This window comes from Melozone crissalis, unplaced genomic scaffold (genome assembly GCF_028551555.1).
Source record: "Melozone crissalis strain CALT ecotype California unplaced genomic scaffold, PUWL_Pcris_2 ptg000016l_1, whole genome shotgun sequence".
In the NCBI taxonomy this organism is placed as follows: domain Eukaryota; kingdom Metazoa; phylum Chordata; class Aves; order Passeriformes; family Passerellidae; genus Melozone; species Melozone crissalis.
In genome coordinates this window covers 13,315,442-13,339,183 of record NW_026535794.1, presented here as the reverse complement: position 1 = coordinate 13,339,183, position 23,742 = coordinate 13,315,442, and the positions used below count along the sequence as shown (strand labels likewise).

Genomic DNA, 23,742 nt, shown 5'->3' with positions numbered 1-23,742 from the left:
CAGATGTCTCCTTTAAAACCATTTCAGATGATTTAAGCTGCATTCCTTGTATCCTGCCTTTGCTATTTATAGTCTCAGTTGTGCATAGGAATGGCAACTAGCTATAAATTAAATGCAAAATTGTGCATTCAGTCTTGCTAAACCAAACAGATGGGTGAAGGGTTCTGTGGCAGCTGTTAGCCACTCTTCTGGTCTCAGCTTCCTCTCTGAGTTCATGTGAAGCACCTCAGAGCAGAATAAAAGATAAACTAGGAGGAGGTCCAGTAAGAGGCTGTAAACCTTCCTCCCTGCTAGAGCTCTCTGTTGTGGCGCGTGTCTTGTTCACACCGTGGAAGAGCAGTGATGCAGTCACTGAGCTCTGGCAATCCTGCTGGGAACACATCCACATCCAAATGCATGTGTGAGACCAATTACTTTCCTTAAGCCACTGCGAGGTGCTTGGAGCCAATTGGAAATGTTCTTGGCAGTACTGGGGAAAGATTGGATTTGGATAAAGACAAAGATGCTGGCAGGGGTTTGGGCTTGTGGAGACAATGACAGGGTTGTCTCTAATTGAAAAGGAATCAGGATTCCCAATCCCTAACAACCCTCACATCCCTTCCCTGCAGAGAAATGACGGCTCTGGAGAAAGGATGTCCCTCGTCATGCCCACCAAGTGACCAGGCAGATATTCACTGGAGTGCTGTAATAAGATCCCAAAACTGCTTGCAGTCCATAAAAATATCAATGTGATTCTTCAAGAAGAAAATTCCTATTTACTTCAGAGAAATCTGGGGAGCTGCTCACCAAATGCTGCAGAAATAGTTTGTCAAGATTTCAAAGTCTGGATCCAACATACAGGCTAAGTTAAGAGGAGGTTGTTCATAAAGACTTTAATAGTTTCCCTTGCTCAAGCAATGAGGAAAACTACCTGAATTTGGTGGTTACATATTTCTCTATTTTCTTTAGCGTAGGAAAGGCTTGACAGATAAAATAAGGGAATATCTGTATGTTTCCTTTCACTGATTCCTCCCTTACTAGAAAGACTCAGATACCAGTTATCAAAGGACAATTTGAATTCCAGCGCCAGGACTTTAACGACAAAGAGTAAATAGTATAAAGAAAACTCTGTAATAGTATAAAGAAAAGAGTACTCCGCCTGAATCTGACCTGTAATGCACAGCATCAGAACAAGAAGAGCAGCTAGACTCAGAGAGAATTTGTGAGGGTCGGACCCCTTCTTTCTTCATAAAAGATTCATGTAATAAATTTACAAGTGGAAGAAGATATAAGCACAATAGATAGCAGATGAGTTAGGGCAACTAGTTTTGAAATCCTCCCCCAAAATCAGATTATTTTCATTTTCCAGTGTTTGGAAGAACAGCATCCCTATTGTTTTGATGAGTTTTGAAATAATGCAGTTAGAGAACAGTTGTGTTTGTATGATGGGACAATTTAGAAAGTGTGGGAGTGGAAGGAGATGGGAAGCACCATAAAATTACTGCTGCATCCTGCAACCTGTGGTGTGAAATATGGCATAAAACGTGGGAGGGCCTGTTTGGTTTGTAAATCTGTTTTATAGACGCAAATGTTTTCTCAGCAGGGAAAGAGTCTTGTGTGGGCTGAGTTCTGTGATGCCTTCATTGATTCCATCATCATCATCCCAGAGACCTCTTTGTGATCAGTGAGAAGTTCCTCATGGACTTAGCACTGGAAAGTTTGGGTTTAGGGGGCAGACAGACTATAAATTTTTTTTCTTTTGATAAGAGAAACAAAAAGGCATTTCTTAAAACATTTATACACAAAATATTTTGCTTTGTGCCTTTTTTTTTTTAAAGTCTAATTTAACTGCTACCTTAAATTACTGAAACTTAGCACCAAATGCTATGCTGGCCTTTGTTTGTACAATTAGTTGATTAAAGCTTAAATTTCCATGAATTCAGAGAGAATCTCTGACTTCAGTCTGGTAAGGGGTAGTCTATATTACACCATAGCATGAGACTTATCTGTTATGCGATGTTAAAGATCAACTTATGATATTCAGTCTCTCAGCTCTTTTTGGAGAAGAAAAACTCAGACTAGAATTACTACTTTATGGTCAGATTATTTTGCAACATCTTCAGCAAACAAAGTAAGTATCTTGCTATTTAATGTCAGATACAGATATTGTCTATGAAATCAGAAAATATACTTTTTTTTTCTAGTTCTAATGGCCAATACAATCAACAAATAAAAATATAAAATTATTAAATGTTGATAGATTGTTGATTTCTAGATTTATTTTAAACATAATCAACCAGCACAATAAGCCTCATAAATAGCTTTATGCCTCATTCAGACTCTGGCATCTGTTTATAGCCATTAAATAAAACCATAATAAATATTTATAACTGAATAGACAGCATTTCATTGATTAATTAATGATTTCATTGATGTTTATTGATGACTCACTGCAACATTCTTGGTTCAGAGAGATAGGTAATTATACTTTTTAGGTAAAGGTAACCTGACCTTACAGTTATTAAGAATCAAATACAGGTGATCAAATATTCTGTAAATTCAGACTTTAATAAGGATGGCATTTTAGGGGATGTGGAATGTAGGAAGTGAACCTGTTTGGTACCGGTCCAGATCACTAATACTTCTGAAGTCTCCTCTATATTTTGTTTAATTTCTGTCCTGTTAATTTTATATTAAAAGCTTTTTTTTTTTTTGGTATTTCATTATGTAGACTTCCTTAGGACAATTATATCCTTTTCATTCTTCTTTTTTTATGTGGGAATTTTATTTTTCCTTTGACTTATTTCAAAGAGTTTTATTTAGTAATGACAGAATTACAAGTTAACCATTATTCCAGGGTCTAGGGAGCAATGACATAATGTTGACACTGTGGTTGTTCTCACAGAAATAGGCAGGAATGAGTCAATAATTAGCTAAGTAGGCTCTCACTAATGTGATAGATGAGGCACCACGTATCTGCAGATATCTTCTAAAACCTGATATATTATATTCTTTTTTTTCTCCCAACAGGGTGGAATTATATTATGAATAAACCTGCAATCAGGTGAAAGCAAACTCATTTGAAGCCATTTTAATACTTAGGAGTTAACAAGGTTTGACTGTATAATTTAGCAAAGTTTGCAAACTTCCACCTAATTAAAATTAAATGGGCTGATGCAGAAAGTCTGAGAAAAAAAACCCCCATGCTTCATGGCTTATGTTTTCAACTCAAACCTAGACAAAACTTATCAAGTCAGGTATAAATTCTCCTTTGTTTTCGAGCTGTGGCTAAAAAAACAGATTAGAAATAAGGAATTTATCTCATGTAATGCAGAAATAAGTAAAGAGTGAAACTCATCAAAACTGAAACCAACTGTTCTTCTATTTCTGTTCACTGAGATAGAGTGACAGACGACACTGATTGTAGAGGCTCCATCCATCAGATTTAATGACCTCTTATTAAAACTGCTTAAGCATTCAACAATAAGACATATAATCATATTACAGCACTTTTCTCAGGAAAAAAAAATTCACCTGTATGTAAGAGGAAATAAAAGACAGGAAATTAGAACTCAAGGAAAAATATAGATTTTAAAACACTGAAAGTGAAGGCAAAAGATGTATTGGTACCTGTGATTATACCTCTACAAGGTTATTCTATCTATTATAGCTGTAGGTGTTGTGTGAAACACTTTGTACTTTTTCCAAAGAACAAAAGTGCCATTCTATTTGGAGCACAGAACTGGCTACAGAAATTTGTGGCTGTGGGGACAGAGCAGCTGATTTAGCCTGTGACTGTGTCACAACCAAACCTGCTGCAGCACAGAGTCACCCTACCAACAAAAGATTTTTGACACGTTGATACTGAAAAATGCCTTGATTATATTGAATAACAGATGATATCACCATCTGTACTAGTTTCAGAAGTGTCATATGCATCAGCAGGAATATGAAATTCATACCCATATTATAAATCCCTCTGCTGTGCTTTGTTTTCTTTCCCTGTTCAGATTCATGCCTTCATTTCTTGCTCCTACTTCTAACAGAAGTTTCATTGACGTCTTAATAATTAGCCACTTTCTATGATCTTAATTGCATTTCATTTAGAATTTTTATTTATGGATGATACAATCTATTTTCCTTCTTGTTTTTTGTTCTTTATTTGTTTGATTTTTGTTTTGTTTGTTTCTGGTTTTTTAATTTTTTTTCCCTTTTTCTTAATGTGTGGTGTTTTTTGTTGCTTTTGGGTTTCTTTTTTTTTGGCTTCCAAAAGAAACTAATGAATAGAATAATAAATGCTCAAAATATGACGACACTAGGAAAAGTGTGTTCTGTGGCTTAAGCCTATTTTGTTAGCTGCAGTCCCAGTGGGAATGAACATTTCCCCTTCTTTTCTCTTCTCTAGTTTCTTTTGGATTATTGTATTTAATTCAATTTCATTAATTTCCATTTTCTTCTGTCATTCTTACTCTTTCTGATGTTTTCTTGTCCATTTATTCAGCTTTTAGGACCAAAAGCTTGAATATGTCAGAAAAGCATTCAGCACTTCACTCTAATGTTCTTTAAATACCTCTTTCTTCACAATTATCTGTTTTGTAGAAGTTTCACTTTTATCCGTGGATTGCATCCTAGACAATTCTTTCCCTTATATCCTTATTTTTCTTTTGTGGTATATCTCCAAAACATTAATTAAACAATACTTCTTTCATTAGGCCTCCTTTTTGTTCCAGAATAATGAAGGACTTCATCAATGAAAAGGTCAGATGATACAGAAGGTCTCTATTAGATTTTAAAAAATAATGGACTTTCTAGGGGAGAGCACAAGTTTTCCTGCTAAGGCATGATTTTCAGGCTGTGTTGAGCACCTGCAGCTCCCACTAACTTTGGAGGAATGTGTGCATCCCATCATCTCTGAAAAATTAGCCCAGTGGCCTTCCACTGCACTTCTCCAGCCTGCCAGGCACAACAGGAACCCAGTGGAAGTAAAGGGATTTATCTTGAAACAGGTGCACATGTGGATTCAGGAGGGAGGAAAAAGGGAATGTCTGTTAGCAAACCATGCTTGATATTTCATCTAAAGTTATATAACTTCTCATTTCATATGACCAACCTGCTGGCTATGGCTTCTTTGGAAAAATTACAGTAGATGATGCTAAATAGAGACAGAATGAAAAAAGTGAAAGGAGGGAGTTAAAACTACATAACACAGGTTTAATCCAAACAACCCATATAATTTAGTACAGAAAAATAGAGTAGTATAAAGACATTTTATTTTCAGTAGACAGTTTACAAGGGATTTGGTCAATGCTTCTGAGTCTTTGTAAGAAATTATCCTGAATATGAGATATACTAGTCCTTAAGGTGGAAAAATTTGCCAAAGAAAACTTATTTTATCAGGAAAAGTCAGAAGTTATTGCCTTGGCATTCAGGAATAGAACTGCAGACTCTGCACTGAGTGTCAAACAGCAAGAAAAAGAAAGAAAGGTCTACACAGCTCTCAGACAGTCCCCCTTGCCAAAATAGGCAGGCAAGGGTGAAGGTGGGGTGTCTTGAGAGAGAAGTGGCTAAAGCATCTGTTGTATTTTAATAGCTATCAAACTGACATGCAAAGAGTAAAGAATTCAGAATACCTTCATTAGAACTTTCTGATTAAAATCTATTTTCTTACTGGTACAATTGCATAGAAAAGAATTTTTTCTCTGGAGTGTTTGTGAGATTTACTGTCCTTAAAAGCCAAGAGCCTGATAAAAGGCAACAGTGAAAGATGTATTGCACATCTTCAGCTAATAGAGTCACAAGACCCACATATTTCCTTATAAAGGTATCAGAAGTGTGCTGGTTTCAGAAGCACTAAGCTGGGTATGATGGAGCAATTAAAGAAAGGGAAACTGGTATGATGACTTGCCAGACCTTGCTTGAACTTGTCTTGGCCTGTTTTGAGTGTCTTTCTTCCTTGTTAAGCCATAACATCTTTCCAAAGAGCAGATGTCTACTCTCTGATTTGCCTAACTTGTGCTTATCTACCAATAATATTACATGATGTAACACTATTTTCTATACCTATATTTTTAACAATTTTGACATTTGATTTCTGTTAAGTAGAAAATTTGAAATAGGAGAATGTTGACTATTTGATGAGTTTGGTGAATGCTAATATAATTGGTATAACTGGACTATTAATTCTAACTTTTTTTGCATTTTATTTGGATTTTAGAAGGGCTAACAATAAATTCTTTCCTTAATATGTATGTCATCCCATAAAAAGAGTTAGAAATCAGCACATAAAAATTTGGTAACTTCAGTTACCAATGATGGCAATTTAAATCTATTATATTACACCAGATCTGAGGAAACTGATCTCTGTTTTTAACCAAAGCAACTGTGAGTCAACTTGATTTGCAGTGAATATGAAATAGCTTTATGCTCCATAGTACAATTATTTTTTGCAGATAATGATCAATGCTTGAAGGACAAACAAAAAATTCTGCAGCTCAGCTGATGTCTGATAACTTGGTGAATCAGACTAGCTAGAGGATTAGGTATCAAAGTAATCAAATTCTAAACCAAATCATAACAAAAGGAAAGTAAGAAAAGGTATCCCGTGTACCCAAATCTGTTCTATTAAGCATTTACAGTTAATCCAATGGAATGTTGGTATGACTTCTAATGTAATTTAATTTTTATACAATAAAACTCCAATTTAAGAACTATTCAAGAGTCCCTACAGAAAGTTTTGATTAAAATAATGTAATTATCAGTATAGAAAGCTACATTAGCATAAGCAAATCTCAGACCAGCTCTGTCGTACTTCAGATGAGGACTATTGAGCTGAAAAACTTTAATTCCAATTAACTTGCACAGAAAGTGACACTTAGATAATAAAATGCATTAATTATGAGTGATAAAGTTATTTTTGTGCACTTGTGTTTATAAATTCAGTCTTAATCACTCCTACCAATATTAAGACAGAACTGAAGAATTGTCTTTCCTCAATGGCAGCAAAAATTGCAAAAAATAAAAACTTTTCCCTCTAAAATGAGTATGTATTTTGAACTAATTTTTTTTAATAACAAGCTTTCCCAGCTGTCCTGTGCAGGTCTGGGAGTTAGAATTCGATGATCCCTGTGGGTCCCTTCCAGCTCAGGATACTCTGTGGTTCTAAAATGTCTAAGCCTGACAGTCCTGACCAGGGATAGGTCAAATCACACAACCCCCATGCTAAACCTCAGACAAAAGCCATTAAAAGTGGAGCACTGAGAAATGCTCACAATCACAACAGTGATTAAACAGTGCTCCCCATTCCCATAGAAGTGAATTTCTACGTGGAAGTGCAACAATCAAGCAGCTTAATTGCTCATTTTTCTGTAAGCTTCTGGGACAGGGAATGTTAGCTTATTTAATGCATAAATACTCCAGAGTAATTTCCCCCATATTTATTTTCCACTAGTGCATCAATCATACTCATTTGACAGGGCTCTGGAAAGCATAATCTTTTGGACTGGCCATAAACAATGAAATATGCCAACCTTTTCAGAAGGTGAAGGGAAAAATGAAATCCCTACACAACTAAAGGCAAGCACCCTGTCAGACATATTTCCATGTGCATATTTCCCTAAAGATTCAGAACTTAGATTCCCTGTGATTCCCCTTCCCTTCAGCCATTTCAGCTCCCAGAAAGATGGAGATGGAGTAAAACAGAATCTCAGACTCCAGAACAATGTTTAAATGTCCAGCATTATATAGCAAAGATAGATTATATCTAATCTTTTATTTATCTTTGCCATATAATGTTCAGCATTATATAGCAAAGATAAATAAAAAAGCTAAATTTTTTCTGTAGCCAAAATCAATCAGGATAACCTAGGCTAAAACAAAAGAAAAACTTTTCCCTTAAAAGAGATAGTAAGAAATGAAAGGGTAAAATAAAGTGACACCATAAGTCTGGATGTTTTTCTATGGTTCTGAATTTTTCTGCTATTAAAAAAAAAATAAAAAATCCTATTTTCAATCAGGTCTTTGTGCTCAGGCTTCACAGTCAAATCTTCCAGTGATGTCTTCTAAAGTTAGGTGAAGGCTGTGGGTGTGCCTTTCCTTGCTTAAAGAACATGCCAAGAACCAGGAAATATGCCAAGAAAAGGAGGAATGGGAAGGAAGGAGTGTTCTGGAGGATAAAAATAAAAGAAAAAATGGCCTACTGGATCTTTGAGTGTCTTTAATAACATATGACATTATGTATATGACATGTACATCTGTAGAAACAAAGAGGTTCTTTTACTACTCTTGTCTGATACTGTGTCTATAAATCTGATCATCTAGAACAGATATTGGTATGAAAAGGTGTGCAAATATAAGGATGCAAATGACTAAAGCCTCCCTACTTAAAGATTTCAGATGGAGTTAGTAAATCTGGAATAGTAACAGGAAGCTGTATAGCTACCTTCTTGAATAAACCACATTAATTTGAAGAAAAAAACCCCTAACCCCTAACACTTTATTTCTAATAATCCTCTTCATTTGGGGTTGGATTTTTAAAAATGTCTGTTTGTATTTTCATAAAATAGAGAAAATTAAGGGACTTCTGTTCCCGTGAAGTACTATAGAAAGCCAGTAAAGGTCTGGTTGATTGAGTAGCTAATTTCTAAATATTAATTAATTTTGTTACTCCTGGAAACATCTAAATCACTGCTGGATGGCTGGTATCCACTCTGCCCAAAAATATCAATATGTATATATTAATAAACCTCAAAATTTTTCTCCTCAGGTGATATTTCCAAGTAACATAACAGCTAATAGAACCAGTCAGACTGTGAAAGAATGGGAGTTGTCATTTTATAATATATCATTTCTATAAAAATCTGTCTGTATTAAAGCCACTATGTGTAAAACTTTTGAGCTAAACACTTCCTATTTTTAACACTGATAGAAAGAGGCCCATCCAGAAGGTGATTCATCAGTTTATTTTAGACACTTAACCAGGGCTGTGATGGCCTTCGAGATGAACCTGAAAGGAGCCACTCCCTGAGGTGCCCATGCACATTAATACCCAGCATCCCAGCTTCTGAAGCCAAGTGACTACATGGAAAAAAGTCTCAGTTCAAGTTTTCATTAAACTTCCTATCCACTGATAATTCAAAGAAAAGCTAAAGAATAAAACCAGTAATGGCTTAGGAATTATTTGAGATACTTCATTTTTTTTAAATATTTTGGGCAAACTTGCTATATTTTCAGTTGATTTCATCATTAGAATAGCTATAAAGAAGTTGACTGCTGAGTTTTTATTTTAGCTGTACTATGCCAGCCTTGTTGGAGGTTCCATGCATCTGATATTGTGAGATCTCCTTCAAATTAGGAATAATATTTCTCAAGAAATTTTATTTTATTTTTTTCAAGTCAACAGATATCTATTTATTTTAGTATTATGAATTTTGCATACACCAGGGAAAGAATCTTATTGCTTGCCATTAAAGTTCAGTTACTTAGTGGCAGAGAAAAGAATACTTGGCTTATTTTTGAAAGGTCAGCCATATTAATTGATGTTAATAAAAATCCTCAGAGAGGATCATGAGAAATTATCATGTTTCTAATATTTTATATCAAGTCAAAAATCATACTTTTTTTTAAGGAGGGAAAAAGTAATTTATGACTGTTATAAATAAAGGCAGCTAAGTTAACTAGCATTACAAATGTTAAACAATATTTGCAAGACTTGTTGATGAACAGCAACAAGTCAGGAATTTTGAAATGCCATCTTTACAGTCTATTTTAAAGTATTTCTAAATTTGAGTACTTATCTTCTTTGATAAAGACAAACATGTGTTTATGTGTATGTTATCTTTATTTTATCTTGAGGACCGATCATTCATGGAGATTGGCCTTGATAGAAAAAAGCTTATAACTAACTGTGTGAACACGTTGATTGGAGAAAAGTGTTTACTAAAAGTGAAATCAGTAACTAATACAACCAGTTTATGTATAAAAGAATATAATTCATGAGAATGGTAAGATTTTCAAGCAAAAATCGTATGAATGTTGGCTGTTATTTTTCATTAAACTTAGACTTGGCTGATCCTAAGTAAATTAGTTCGAAAACCATTTTTTAAAGCTTTTAATTTTGATTTCTATTGATGCATTAGGTCTAACATATAGAACTTTCAAACAGCTCCAAAGGATCCAACATTTGTAATGTTTGCCACATATTTAGGAAGTTTTCTCTCCCAAAATTTCAATGTCTTTAATTTGAAGATTTAATTATGTTTTTTTTTTCTAGAGAATTTGATAAAACTTATAATAGACAATAGACATATTCTGTTCCTATGGTATTACTGAAGAGTTTTGAAATCTCCTGGAATATGTTGTTCTTACTTCCAACCTTTTTCTCTGATAAGGACTGAGGAATCCTTTGGATCTAGGGTATAACCATGTATTTGTTCCACACTAACTAAATTAAAATCTATACTCTGGAGAGAAGCTTATTGCCAGAAAACTGGACAAATTTAGTGTTGGCAAAACCCAGGTTTTATTTTTTTCATTTTAATATCTTAGAGATTCCTACAGGCTCTGGATCTGCACCACATCAATTATGCAATTAGCCAAGGCTGTAAACCAAAAGCACATGTGGCATGCCCAGGTCCTCAGCAATGACAGAGGTCACCAGCAGTGGGCAAGGTGTGTCCCCTGGCAGAGGAGCCACCTGCAGGGAGCAGCCTTTGAAGCAAGGAGAGGTTAGCATGGTGATGCACTAAGTGGCTGAAGATGATATTGCAGCAAAAACAGTCACAGGTGCAATTTATTTGCTCCTGTAAAGAAGCCCCAACAAGAAAAAACTTTAAGAGCAAAAGAGAGAGTATGTTGTGGTTATGTGTGCAATTGGAACACTTTTAATTATGCCACAGCAAAATGCTTCCTCTCAGCTAAAAGCTGCATGCAGTAGACTCATAGCAAACAGATTTGATGCCTAGTGAATTAAAACCAGATTAGGAAATGCTACCATTGCTCATTCTTCGTGTTCTGGTAAGACATAATAAGAGTTAATTTGATCTGTTTGGTCATCAAGGGCTACTGGAACTTGTGTACATCTGTGTGTGTGAGAGAGAGAGGAGGAGGCAAAACAAATAACCAGGACAAATATCATGCAGAGCCCCTGATTTGGCAGTGTGTGTCTATTGCCTGAACATGCAGGAGTTTAGGAGGCTTTGCATTTGAAACTGGAAAACTGATGTCAGATTTCAGCAGATTTCCAGGTGCTTACAGATGTCCAGAAGTGTTTCTAGAGTTCCTTAAGAAGGATAAGACTACTCTGACTTTGGGAATGTGGCCCTCTGAGTTAATCTGCCAGTTTTGGTTTTTATTTGCTTAAATACTTTAGGAATCTCATGCAGTTTTATGAGCTGGTGTGCAGGTGGCTGCCTTTCAGAGATCAGCTTAGCCTGTCCCACTTCTCTGTCCTGTTCTGTCCATACACTTCAGCTTCCAGCTTTCTCAGAGCTGGCATTCCTCATTCAGCGCTTTTTTTCAATTCAACGGGGGCCCATCTCGCTTTCCACTGTTTTAAAATCACCCTTTTCATTCTGCAATGCCTAAAAATACAGGATGGTGAGTTCACAAAAATGTAGTTAAGACTAGAAGCTGAAGGAAGAGAAATATCATTCTTATAAGAACATCCACACTTCTTCCAGGCTGACTTCTTTACTAAAGTTATTCAAATTTCCTAAAGAGTAAAGTAATTGTTTTCAAATGTTTGTCCACAGAATTTCAGGTTCCATGGAATTTTTTCTGCAAGGGAGTATATAAAGAATAACAATTTTTGATGATTGTTAAACCATAGTTTTCAGTAACATTGGAAACAACTCTCACTAGGCTTAAATTTACTAGAAAATATTTATGGTGCCTACAGATTAGTAGAAAAGCATGAAAATCATCACAATAAGCTATGTGTTTTTCAGAAGTGATTATGATCAGTGAGTCTGGTGTGTCCTATCTTAACTTCTTCTTGAACTATAAGCCTACTGGCACAAGGTCAAGGCCCTGTGTAAAAAGGTTCCACAATAAATGCACAGAAAATTTGTTTCCCAAAAGCAGTGGCTTCATGCACCACATGGCTGAAGTGTGAGTTTGCACAGCAACACTTGTGCACTGCATGTCACACACAGTCAAAATGGACTCTGCACCATTCAGTAGGGCCATCTTTGTTTTGTTAAGTCTTAGTTACAAGTACTAAATATATAATTATTATATATTATGTCCTCATTAGCTGTTTGCAGAGCATTCCAAGTAGGACCTCACCTGGTTTTGCTGACTTTTAAAGTAAAATATGATGAGAAAAGGAGAGATTTGATATCCTTACTACAGCATAGAGGTGCATCACAGATTTTCATTTAAGGCTGCAACAAATGTCATCTATACCAAAACTTGTAAAATGGTCAGGGTATTCACAGGCCTGGGGGACCTACTATGGACCTATTAATTACTCAGATGCCAAGTGACAGAAGGTGACAGGTTTGATGGATGTCTGACCAATATTGCACCCTTCAACTTTTCTGATTACCACTGCAGGAAGCTGAAGACAGAGGATTTGAGAATGAGAGACATGAAGGTCTCTCTGTGTAGGACCTCTCTGCTGGCACAGAATGGATTTACCACAAACTTGCTGAGATTCCTACTTGTTAAGAGCCATATCTGCTTGTATCCAGGACATTCTCAGAAGTGAAATCACAGATGCCTTAGAGCGCCCTGTGTTATTCATAAGATATTCTCACACCATGTGAGTTTTTTGAGATTTTGTTCTTCTAAAATACTTTGTAGGCTCTATCCACTGTAGTATAAAACTTTTCACCACACATTATTCCACAAAAAAGTATTCAAGTTTGAGATTCAGCATTTCAGGGCAGTGTTTCAGATAACCCTCTTCCAAATATCAATCTTTTGCAACTCTATTTAGTTTATTTTCAGCTATATTTTCCATGCAATCTTATGTTTCTTTGGATGATACTGAGAAGACAAAAGCAGTAGTTGATGGAAAGGACAAGATATGTTGTTTTTTAAAACTTTTTCCACCTAATTTTTCAGACATGAGATAAAAATATCCTCTGCAACATTAATGCTGGAAAGACTATTTCCTTTCTTAAAAAATGAAGATGCTTATTTCATCAGATATCAGCCAGCCTTTTTTCCAGTTGTGCAGTACCCCTTCTGAAGGTTTTAGTCCTATTTGGAATTTCTTTTAAACCAATCAGGACGCTGGAAACATTTCACTGGAGAGAACTTTCTTATAAGTGTTTAAAAACAAACAAGCAAACAAGCTTCCAATTTTCCAGTAGCTTTTACAGCCATGGAGAAAATTCGAATGCCTCCCTCAGCAGCTCTTTGCTGCGTTTGAGGACAGGCAGTATAATCCTGAGGGCAAACTGGGAATGAAGGGAAGAAGGAAAGGAAGGAGTAAGGCAAGCAGGGCACTTTCTCCATCGCGGCGTTGGTGGTATAGTGGTGAGCATAGCTGCCTTCCAAGCAGTTGACCCGGGTTCGATTCCCGGCCAACGCAGCTTCATTTTGACGCGGTGAGCAGGTGCTGCCGTCCCTTCGGGATGTCCATCCTCAGGGATGCGAGCCGCCGGAAAGAGGAGAGGGAGCTTGGGGAGGTTTAGCAAGGCCGGGTGGGGAGGGCAGGAGCGGGGGTTTGGTTGGGAATCCCACAGGGCACAAGAGCCAGCAAAGATGCCTCCTTCAGAATGAGAGAAGGGGGTGACTGTGGCTTTATTGTACACAGGACTTGCCCATAGGTAGAGGGAGCTTCCTTTGTGCGGGTGAGAGGGTCGGTCGTTTCTGGAGCAGTGGCGGTGTCCAGGACTGGCCTCAATACTGGAAATTAGTGGGAATTCTGGAGAAGTCTATACAAGGATGGTTGGAGGCCGTGGCAGTTCTGATCTGAAGAAAGAAGAGAGGGCAAAGGAGGGGAATCTTATTAATAGGAGGAAATAACTGAAGGCAGGGTGCGAATGGAACGGAGCCAGGCTGAGCACAGTGGTGCCCGGTGGCAGGACAAAAGAGAATGGGCAGAGGCATGTTGGAAGGTGCCTCCTGAACTTCAAGAAGCACTTTTTCATTTTGGTGGCTGAGCACTAGTGCACGTTGCCCAGAGAGAAGGTTGTGGAGTCTCCTCCCTGGAGCTTTTAAAAAGCTATTTGGATATGGTCGTGGACAACTAAGTGTTCCTGCTTCAGCATCAGGGTCAAGCTGATGGCATCCAGAGGTCCCTTACAACCTCAGCCCTTCTGGCATCAAACCAAGCAGTCCAGCCAAGGTGAGAGCTGAGGGCAGAGGAGCACGCAAGGTGTTTGTGATTTCTCCAGGAGGGGGAACAGCACCAGGAGGGAGCTGAGGCAAGGCAGCCAGGGAAGGTGTGTCACTCCAGCACTGCTAGAGCAGTGCATACAAGCTGTGATTCACCACAGAGACAGCAGCTGGTGCCTTCTGATGATACAGCAGAGTCTAGAGTCAAGCACCTCCCAGGAAGACTCACAGTCTGTGCCCAGTCAGGTCTCTGAGAGGGCCAACCAGTTCTGGTGATGCAATTAATCACTGTCAATCCCATGCCTCAGAATCCTGTTATACTTGAAATCTGACTCTTGACAACTCTTTCAGAGAAAATGTTCCATCCCAAAGCAATTTTGAAATAATTTCTGTTTCCAAAACCTGTTTATATGATGATTGCAGACAGGACCTACTTACATGGTGGGCTGCGGTGAATGGAAGAAAATGCAATTATAATGAATGTTCACCTCTTTTGTTTTAGAGTCCCTTTTTATTTTATTCCTCACAAAGGAGAAAATGCACTCATAGGTTTATAGAAATAAAAAGAAGGAAAGGGCTAAAGAAGCTGAGCTAGCCCAATGAGAAATTCTAGCCATTTGCACTTCACAGCTGACTAAGAATGTGTGATGATTAGAGTTCCTAGGATGAGTGGAGAATAGGAGATACAGGCTGTGAAAATGTAGTTAAAATAGACCAGATAGATTTACAAAAGGTTAATATTTGGAAGAGGATGAAATCCTCTGTCCTTCTAGAAGAGAAGAGGTTCTGGAAGCAGTGGGTGAGTGCAATTCCAGCAGGAGACAAGAGACTGAAATTTAAACCAGAGGGGTTTTACCTGCCCAGATTCTCATTGTAACTTTTTTGTTACTAAACTACTAAAATTAAGCTAATGGGTCAAAATGATTAATTGCCCTACTTGAATCATGTTAGACTTCTACGGGGAAAAAAAAATTACTTGTTTATGTAAGCCTGGATCCAAAGAGGGAAAACCCTCACATGAAAGCCTAGAAAATGCTCAAAAAGAGCTGCTGAACCACCAGGGATGCTCCACTTCAGGGCAAAGCCAGAGGCTGGATGGAGCAAGCAAGGCATCACACCCTGTAGTACATGGGTTACTCAAAGTCTACTAACAGCCGCTCCTATCAACTTCAGGCTTTAGACTGAGCTCTCAGGTGACAGGTGAAAAAGGAGACAACAACAATATGAAACTGCAGGAGGGATTTGGACTCAGTGTCCTACACATCCACAAAATATAAGTCAATACTCTATGTACTTGCTCTTGTTGCAGTTCTCATAGGTGTCACTGTGCTTGCCAGATGTGTTTCTCACAGTTTCTTATATTTGTAGTAAGTGGAAATACAAAACTTGGTATTTTCACATGACTTAAAGGCAGTAACTTTGCTGAAAACCTGTAATCTATGAGATGCGTCTGGATTTTTTAATTTTTATTGCACAGGAGGGCAGTGGCATGTTTTGTTGTTCAGCTCTACTTTGACACCTCAGTTGGAATTGTGCAAAGTCTTGAGATGCCCTTGTAGTGGGCGCAGTGGCAGCATTCTATGCCGGCAATACTCAATTATAGGGTCTCACAGCTGATTGTCAATGAGCTGTGATGCAGCTTTGCAATCAGCTCCCAGGAAAGGTATAGTGCTATTTTAGAAGCAGGATGAAAACCACATTCACACACAACTTCATTCATAGAATTGTGGCTTACAAGCAGTGTATCACAGAATGGCCTGGGTTGGAAGGGACCTTAAAGATCTTCTGGTTCCAACTCCCTGTCGTGGATGGAACCCCCCTTCACCAGATTGTTCCAAGTCCCATCCAACACTTTCAGGGATGCAGCAGCCATAATTTCTCTGGGCAACCTGTTCCAGTGCCTCACCACCCTCACACTAAAGAATTTTTTCAATATCTAAACTACACCCACTCTCAGTTTGAAACCACTCCCCGTTGTCATGTACTGTACGCCCTTGTAAATATCCCTCCCTGTCTTTCATGTAGTTATTTGTCTTTGATTCATTCCTTTTTTTTTTTTTGATTACAGGGAAAGAATTTACCTATTGCTATTATGGATGGCTTAAAAACAGAAGGAAGAACTTACTCATTGCAGGAGCACATTATCTAAATATCAATAATAAATTCTCTACAAAATTTGCAGCACTCTTCTTGAAAAAAAAAAAGAAGAAACAAAAGTCCTTGAGCTTTCCATCCACAGTAATCTGAAATTTGATATTTTAAATATCAAGCATTAAACTTAAACATCAAACTATCAAATATTAAAACTTTTTTAAAAGAACATCACAATTTTTTAAACAGTTAATAAGCTGACTGATATAATTCTGCTGCATTCTTCAGCTTCCTGCTCTAGTTCTGTGTATTCACATTTTGACATTTGTCTTACAATTAATTTTTATAATTTTAGAGTATAAAGCAGATACATAAATTTAGTGTTTGCTGCACACTGAATGAAGTAAGTGTAAAAATATTGAGGATCCTGCACTTTTACATTCTTGGTGCTCAAAGGAAAGGAAGGAAGGAAGGAAGGAAGGAAGGAAGGAAGGAAGGAAGGAAGGAGAGAGAGAGAAAGGAGAGACACATATTTACACTCTCATGCCTTTCTGAGTGCATGATTTGACTAACATAGCCATAGCAGTCTTTCTGAAAAATGGATAATAACACAGCATATTTTTTTCCATTTCTTTTCTTCATATCCTCAAAATAGACTCAGGTAGTTTTTATGCTCTAGCAAATTTTTGGACTATCCAGAAGGAAAACTATACTTCCAAGAATCTTATGAAAATTCCATTAACACACATCTTGGCCTGAGACTTCTTTGAACATCAAAGTAAGCTACAAGTTAATTCACTGGCATCCAGCTGCATTTGGTGCTATGCTCATCATAGTGAGGAGGCCTTTTTCAGTTTCCATCTTTCACTGCTTATGTCAAACAGTTTACAGAGAGGAAATATAAATTCAGACAGAGTGCTAGGAATGCCATCAATGAGTTTGGGAGTTTACATTGTGTTTGTGTGAGGTCACTGCATGTTGTCTTCAATGATCAATGGCCTGGTGAATGCTTTTAAAGCCAGGGGCTACCCTCAGTGTCTTCAGTTACTCCATGTTAGGTTATGTTTTATTAGAAGGGCTCAGGCAATTCTTCTCTTGCATTTTTTTATAATGGATTTGTGACTGTTCAGTGGTTTTTTGTGGCATTTCTCTGTATTCATAACAAGAAGTCAGGTGACCAGTAAGATAAATGATATTTAACCTAGAGGTGACAGATGTAGCAGAGGTGAAAAGGTTATATCTATTAATAAACAAAGTTTGAAAGCCTTTTAGCACCATCTTTCACATCACTCTTATCTGACCTTTTGCACAAGATGACTTTCACAGGGTTATTACATTGAGTAGGGGAAAAAAACAACTATTTTTGTGTTTTTTCTTTTTTTTTTTTAATTAAAAAAAATTAATCATTAAGAATTTCAAGTTGTCTTCCTGAATGAATGAATGAAGGAAGTTCTGGTGATACTGCAGATGAAAACTGGATGAAAAACTTGGATTTTTCACTTGGATGAAAAATTATGGTAGGTTTATTTTGGTCCCAGTGGGTGCTGACATTTTAACCCAATTATCTCTGATTTATTCAATCCTTGACAGTCCCAAAAAGTGATGCATTTTGCCTGAAGGCTCTGTAGGTGAGGCAAGTTGACATATGCTTTTTCTTTCTGTTAAAGGGGGTAATCTCCTCTGCAGTCCAGTGAGTGAAGCAGGGGGAAATAGAAAAGGAAAATGTTCATGAGAAGGATTTTTTTTCCAAATTCCTTGTGTTTATTGGATAAAATAACCCTTGGAGTTTACTTCATATAAATGCAGCCTCTAAAGATTAATGTCTACATGATCAATAGTAATCCACAGGTTGTTAAAAATAAAATTTATAGCATGGTAAAGCTAAAAATAGTTTGGGATATTCTTGAATAATTGTTTATTTTAACTCCTATGCTAATAAAAATACTCAGAGTGTACATAGATAGACTCTGTATGGATTAGGATCAGGTGGAAATACATTTTATAATTCCACACTTAGACATCCTCCAATACACGTCATAGACCTCTAAGATCATCAAGTCCAAGCTTTGTTCCAATACCACCATGTCAACACAACCATGTCAAGAAGTGCCATGTCTACTTGGCTTTTGACTGGTTTGACTTGTTCTGGGTTCCAGAGATAGTGACCCTCCCACTTCCTAGGAAGCCTGTTGCAATACTTAGCCACCCTTTTAATAATTTTTTTCCAAATATCCTCCTTAAATCTCCCCTGACACAACTTGAGGCCATCTTCCCTTGTCCTACCACTGCATTCCTACCTCACCTTTCTGCAACCTCCTCTTAAGAAGTTGTAGAGAATGACAATATCTCTCATCAGCCTCCTTTTCCCCAGGCTGCACAACTTCAGCTCCCCTGAATTTGGATTTATGGTTGAGACCCTTCACCAGCTTCATTGCTGTTCTCTGGGCACACCCCAGCACCCAGGAGAGCCCAAAAGTGGACACAGAGCTTAGGGTGGGACCTCACCAGTGCCATGTTCAGGGGCACCATCACTGCCCTGGTCCTGCTGGTACAAGACAAGGTGACACTGAACTTTTTGGCCACCTGGGCACACTGTGGCTCATGTTTAGCTGCCTGTCAACCAGCACACCCAGGAACTTCTCTGCTGGGCAGTTTTCAAGCCACTCTTCCCCCTGCATGGGGTTGTTGTTACCCAGGTGTAGGACCCATCACTTCACCTTGTTTAACTCTATACAATTGCCTTGGCCCACTGATCCAGCCTGTCCAGGTTGGCCTGGGTCTAAGGGTCTGAAGTTTAGTTCTGTTGTATAGCACAGACAGATCCTGATCGTAAATGAAGTGTGATTAATATCAGGGAATTACCAGTAAAATCTGATCCTGCATTTCTGGTTGTCTGTGAAGGTGAAAGGCAAGGAACCCAAGTGAAAGAAAAAAGAGTGGGGTATGGTCAGAATGTCTTGTTTCAGGGAATAATTTCAGGGATTAATTCTGGGAGGAAGGACAGGGTCCCACCACCTTAGCTAAGAGTGCACACAGGAGTTTGCTTTTTTGTATCTTGAGGAGAAAACTTTGTGTTCCCAGCTAGCATTTGCAATGTTTTAGGATGCATTTGAAGCTGAAACTGAGGAAACTCACCTATACCTGACTGAAGAAATTTACTCCCAGGGAGCATAGAATTTCCTTCCAGGGCTTGAAGCATTGGCTGCCTCAGTAACTAATCTGGTGTCCAGCCTATGGATTTCTGGGAGGATGTGTCATCTTGTCTAATGTCAAGATGTGCAGAATAAAAAATGCAGAACCAAGAAGGTTATTTCTTCTACAACTGGCCATGCTGACTCCTGTCCTTTTATCTATATATAATTCATTTTTTACTGGAAATCATTTGAAGGTTTTTTGAAAAGTGAAATAAACTTAGACTTCTGCTGTTTCCTTGTCTAATTTTAGTTTAGGAGTGAAAAACAAGTGAAAAACTCTGATTTTTGTCATTTATTCCCAATTTCCTTAGACAGATATAGAAGACATAATACAGAAATGGTAATGGGATAATAAGGCCATCTAGAAGAAAGAAACACTAATTAATGTTTTATTATAAATAAGTTACCTTAAGGATTGTCATTTTCATAGGTATGCAAAGATAAATAGTGGTTTAGAATGACATAATGTGTCACTAATTGCCTGATAGAAATTATCAGAAGTACAAAGAAAGCAGAAATCCTGACTAAGTTTCCACTTTATACTTTTGTATCCACATTAGTGTACTTCTTTTTCATCTGAGACTGTCAAACTACTTCAGAGCTACTAAAGTTAAATGACATAGTCTGCTTTCCAACAGCACAAGGGCAAAACTGACGGTTGATGCACCCCATTAATTTAGAAGCCTAGGGCCTGATCCAAGCCTCCTTCAAGTCAGACACACAGATACTGACTATTGGAAATTGGCTGACACCAGTAGCTGCAAGCAAAACCAAAACAGGAAATTCTGCTCTCTCTGTTCTGCATGCTCAGCAAACCCTGATATGGATCCCCCATTTAAGAGACACTTTAACATAATATTCATTTAGCCATTATTTTTCATTCCATCCCAGAAAGTAATGTTTTTTTCTCTCTTGATAAATAAACACACTGATATGTTTAGATGGTTTTCCAGAGAACTAAATACCTCTTCCATTATTTTATCTACATTTCTATCAGATGCTTCACAACAGTTCAAGTATAATAACCAGCCTAGTGCTCTTTCCAGGCCTGTACTGAGTCTTCAAACTGCTAACAAAATGAAACATGAAATCAGGATTTATGTGACCTGGATGATATATGATCATTTTTTTAGATTGAAACAGCCCAGCCTAAACCCACAGTGTGCTTAATTGTTTCATATTCCCAGTCACACCACTGCTTTGTGGCATTTATTTCTCTGACACTTCAGACTGTCCCAAAGCAAACATTGCATTAATCCTTAGATTCTTTGCTCATTCTCTTATCTGTTCATTGGAACTGAGACCTTTCTGTGCTCACACAACAAGACTAGGATCATAAATAATGCCATTGTCAAACCATTCTCATTTCTCTTTGAGAATTCTTGATAATTCTAAAAAACCTTGAACACAATGACCCTTAGTAGCTGACTTTGGAAGGCAGCACTGGAAAGCTGCCATAAAAGGCAGCATGTTCTGTCATCAGCAATTTCTTATTTCCAGAATCTGAGCTTTAGGTGTACAACACAATTTTAAAAGAAGTTTCTGTAATTTCCTTATATTAATAAATAATTTCATATTATTACAGTTTCACTTGAGAAAAAACTGTTGATGACTAAAGCTTGTATGCTGCAGGTATTAATGAGCACTGAGGTCTCTTCTCTTTGGAAATTCAATAGGAAATGAAAAGGCAGGTTTTTTAAAAGAAATTATATTTATTAGCAAGGAAAAAACCCATGCTGGATTAGGTGCTTCTACAACTCCTATTACCATAAAGTTAGAGCAACTTGAAGTTTTTAGTGTCTTTTGTGAAGTAGTGAAGAACTGTCCTTCCCAATTTTGCAAATGGGTGGAAAAAGGCAATGGAGCTGCATTTTGTGTCTCTAAGACATAAAAGAAGCCAACCAACTGCCTCAGGAAAATCTGTGGCACAGCAGCTACTTAATCCAGATTTTCTAATGGTCTGACCAGTGGGCTGTTCTTCCCATCCTGCAATTGGAAAAGTTATTTTAAAACTGCAAATATACCTTTTGGTGCCTCAGAATAGTTTCCTCTCAGCAACTTCTACCAGCAGCTTGTATTCTGGTGCCTCTCACCATTATCTTAATTTCTCCCTGTGGCTTTGTAGACAACTCCCTCCACTTCTTTCATTCTACCCATTCCTTGGAATCTGGCCCCACGCTCCCCAGCCTGCTTTTCAGTGCTGGGAAGAGGAAAGGACACATCATTAGTGCTCAATCGTTTTCTCAGCAGGTAATCCTAGCCAGATAAATTAGTCCATATTTAAAGCCCTAGGTCAGAGGGTTTTACTTTGTGGACAGTGGGAGGGTCTGAGTTTGTGTGCAGTGAAGACAAGTCCTTAGAGAATGCCTCAGCACAGGCAGTGCTTTTTGCTGGCAATTAGAGCCAATTTGGTGTAAAATTATAGGTCTCGTGTCTTTGAACGAGTATGCTGAAACAGTTATCTCCAACAATTTTGTGGTACAGACATACAATCACAACAAAGCCCTGTGAATCCATGAGAGATTTCCATGGGGAATCAGGGTTAGAAACATCCAGCCCCTGGCACTCTAATTAGCCATAGTTTGTTTTGCTGACTGCAGTCTTTAAAGCCTCCAGTTATCCCTCATACATGGTAGAACTGGTAGACCATTAGGGTCACAGTGCTCCTGTGATGTGTGACCCAGTCTGGATTCTGGTGGTTTCATGCCAGAGAGGATTGTCCTGCCTGCCTGGGCCTGGTCATTTGGGTGTCACCACAGTGTCCCACTGTGCTGCTGGCGAGGGGCCGAGGTGACACGATGAAAAGGGGAGATCTTCCTTCTCTGTCCTCCTTTCCATCCCCCATGGTGTGAGGCCTTGATTCCATTTCTGTCCTTCTGAAGCCCTTACTCATGGCATATAATATTAAAAATCACCAGGGAGACTCTGTGGCACAGCTTGACCAAAGAAGGGTTAAAAGAAGTTAGTAGCATGGCATTAGGCAAGCCTGAAAAATCTGTCCAAAAAATCTGGATAAACATCTAGGTCGATTAGGCCTCGCTAAGCTTTGTCCTGCCAAAGCTGACTGGCTGCAGTTTTTGGCTGGGTAATTTAAAATCATATCACGTATGGATACACTATACTGCTTTCACAGGAGGGTAACCTTAGCCATAGTTTAACTCAAGTGTTATGTGTTGTGAATCTCTCCAGATAACTCAGTCTGACCACCAGTATGGAACAACTTTTCATTCAGAGACTTTTGTTTTACATTCCATATTAAGTTTACTTAATATAGATTACCAGATACTCCAGAGAGAATCAGCTGCCATCACTGTTTAGTTTTTTCTCTGCAGAAATCAAATTAAATAACATATCTAAATCCTTAAAGCAGAGCGGCAGTGTCTGTTCTGGCTCCATTTTCACTTGTGCAGCACTTCTTCTTAGGAGAAGAAACCTCTTCATGCTTTCTCAGGAATTCACTAAAGATTAGTTTAGATTCACTAACAAGGGAGCCTGGTGGAAACTCCATAATGTTCCAATTTTCCAGTTCTTTGCCACAGATGTATTTTCTACCTATGGCAATTACATGCATCAGGATGGATCATAAAATGGTATTCACTAAATTTAATTTACAGTCTCTTGTATGGTTCCAAGTTCACTTTTGATTTTGATGGAAAAAGACATAGCCTTAAAACCATCAAACTCTTAAATAAAAGCCAACTACTCTTTTTTTTTAAAAGCAAATTTATCTTCTCACTCTGAAATATGAATTGAATCTTTGTGGAGTCAGCAATGCCAGGATTTCAGTGGTGCACTGAACTAAAAAGGGCCATAAAAAATGTGTCATCATTTTTGCACCTCATGAAAATGAGTTTAGCCAGGTCTCATCCTAAACTTGTGCATAATAACCAGAGACATTTCACCAGAGATATCCAGATACAGTAGCTTCAGAAGAGGATTAATGTACCTTTAAACTATATCAGTTTTTACTGGCTCACATATTTAAAGGAACCCAAGATTTCTTGGCTGATATGAAATGAAAAGTCTCTCAGAACACAATTATACTATACTGGATCCATAAACTGCATGTCCACTCTTCCCTAGGCCTCCTGAAAACTGCTTCCTGCAGTGTCTTTTTAAGATGAACAGATATGTAATATTAATCAATTATATTCTGGGAACTTATTTACCTTAATTCTTACATGAGGCTTCT

The 23,742-nt window shown here is 37.8% G+C and overlaps 1 non-coding gene across 1 annotated transcript; it reads left to right on the top strand.

The window, feature by feature from the left end:
• Window positions 1–13,444: 13,444 nt before the first annotated feature.
• TRNAG-UCC (transfer RNA glycine (anticodon UCC)) lies at window positions 13,445–13,516 on the top strand. The gene has a single exon. It is a non-coding gene; the product is annotated as a tRNA-Gly (tRNA).
• The last annotated feature ends 10,226 nt before the right edge of the window (window positions 13,517–23,742 follow it).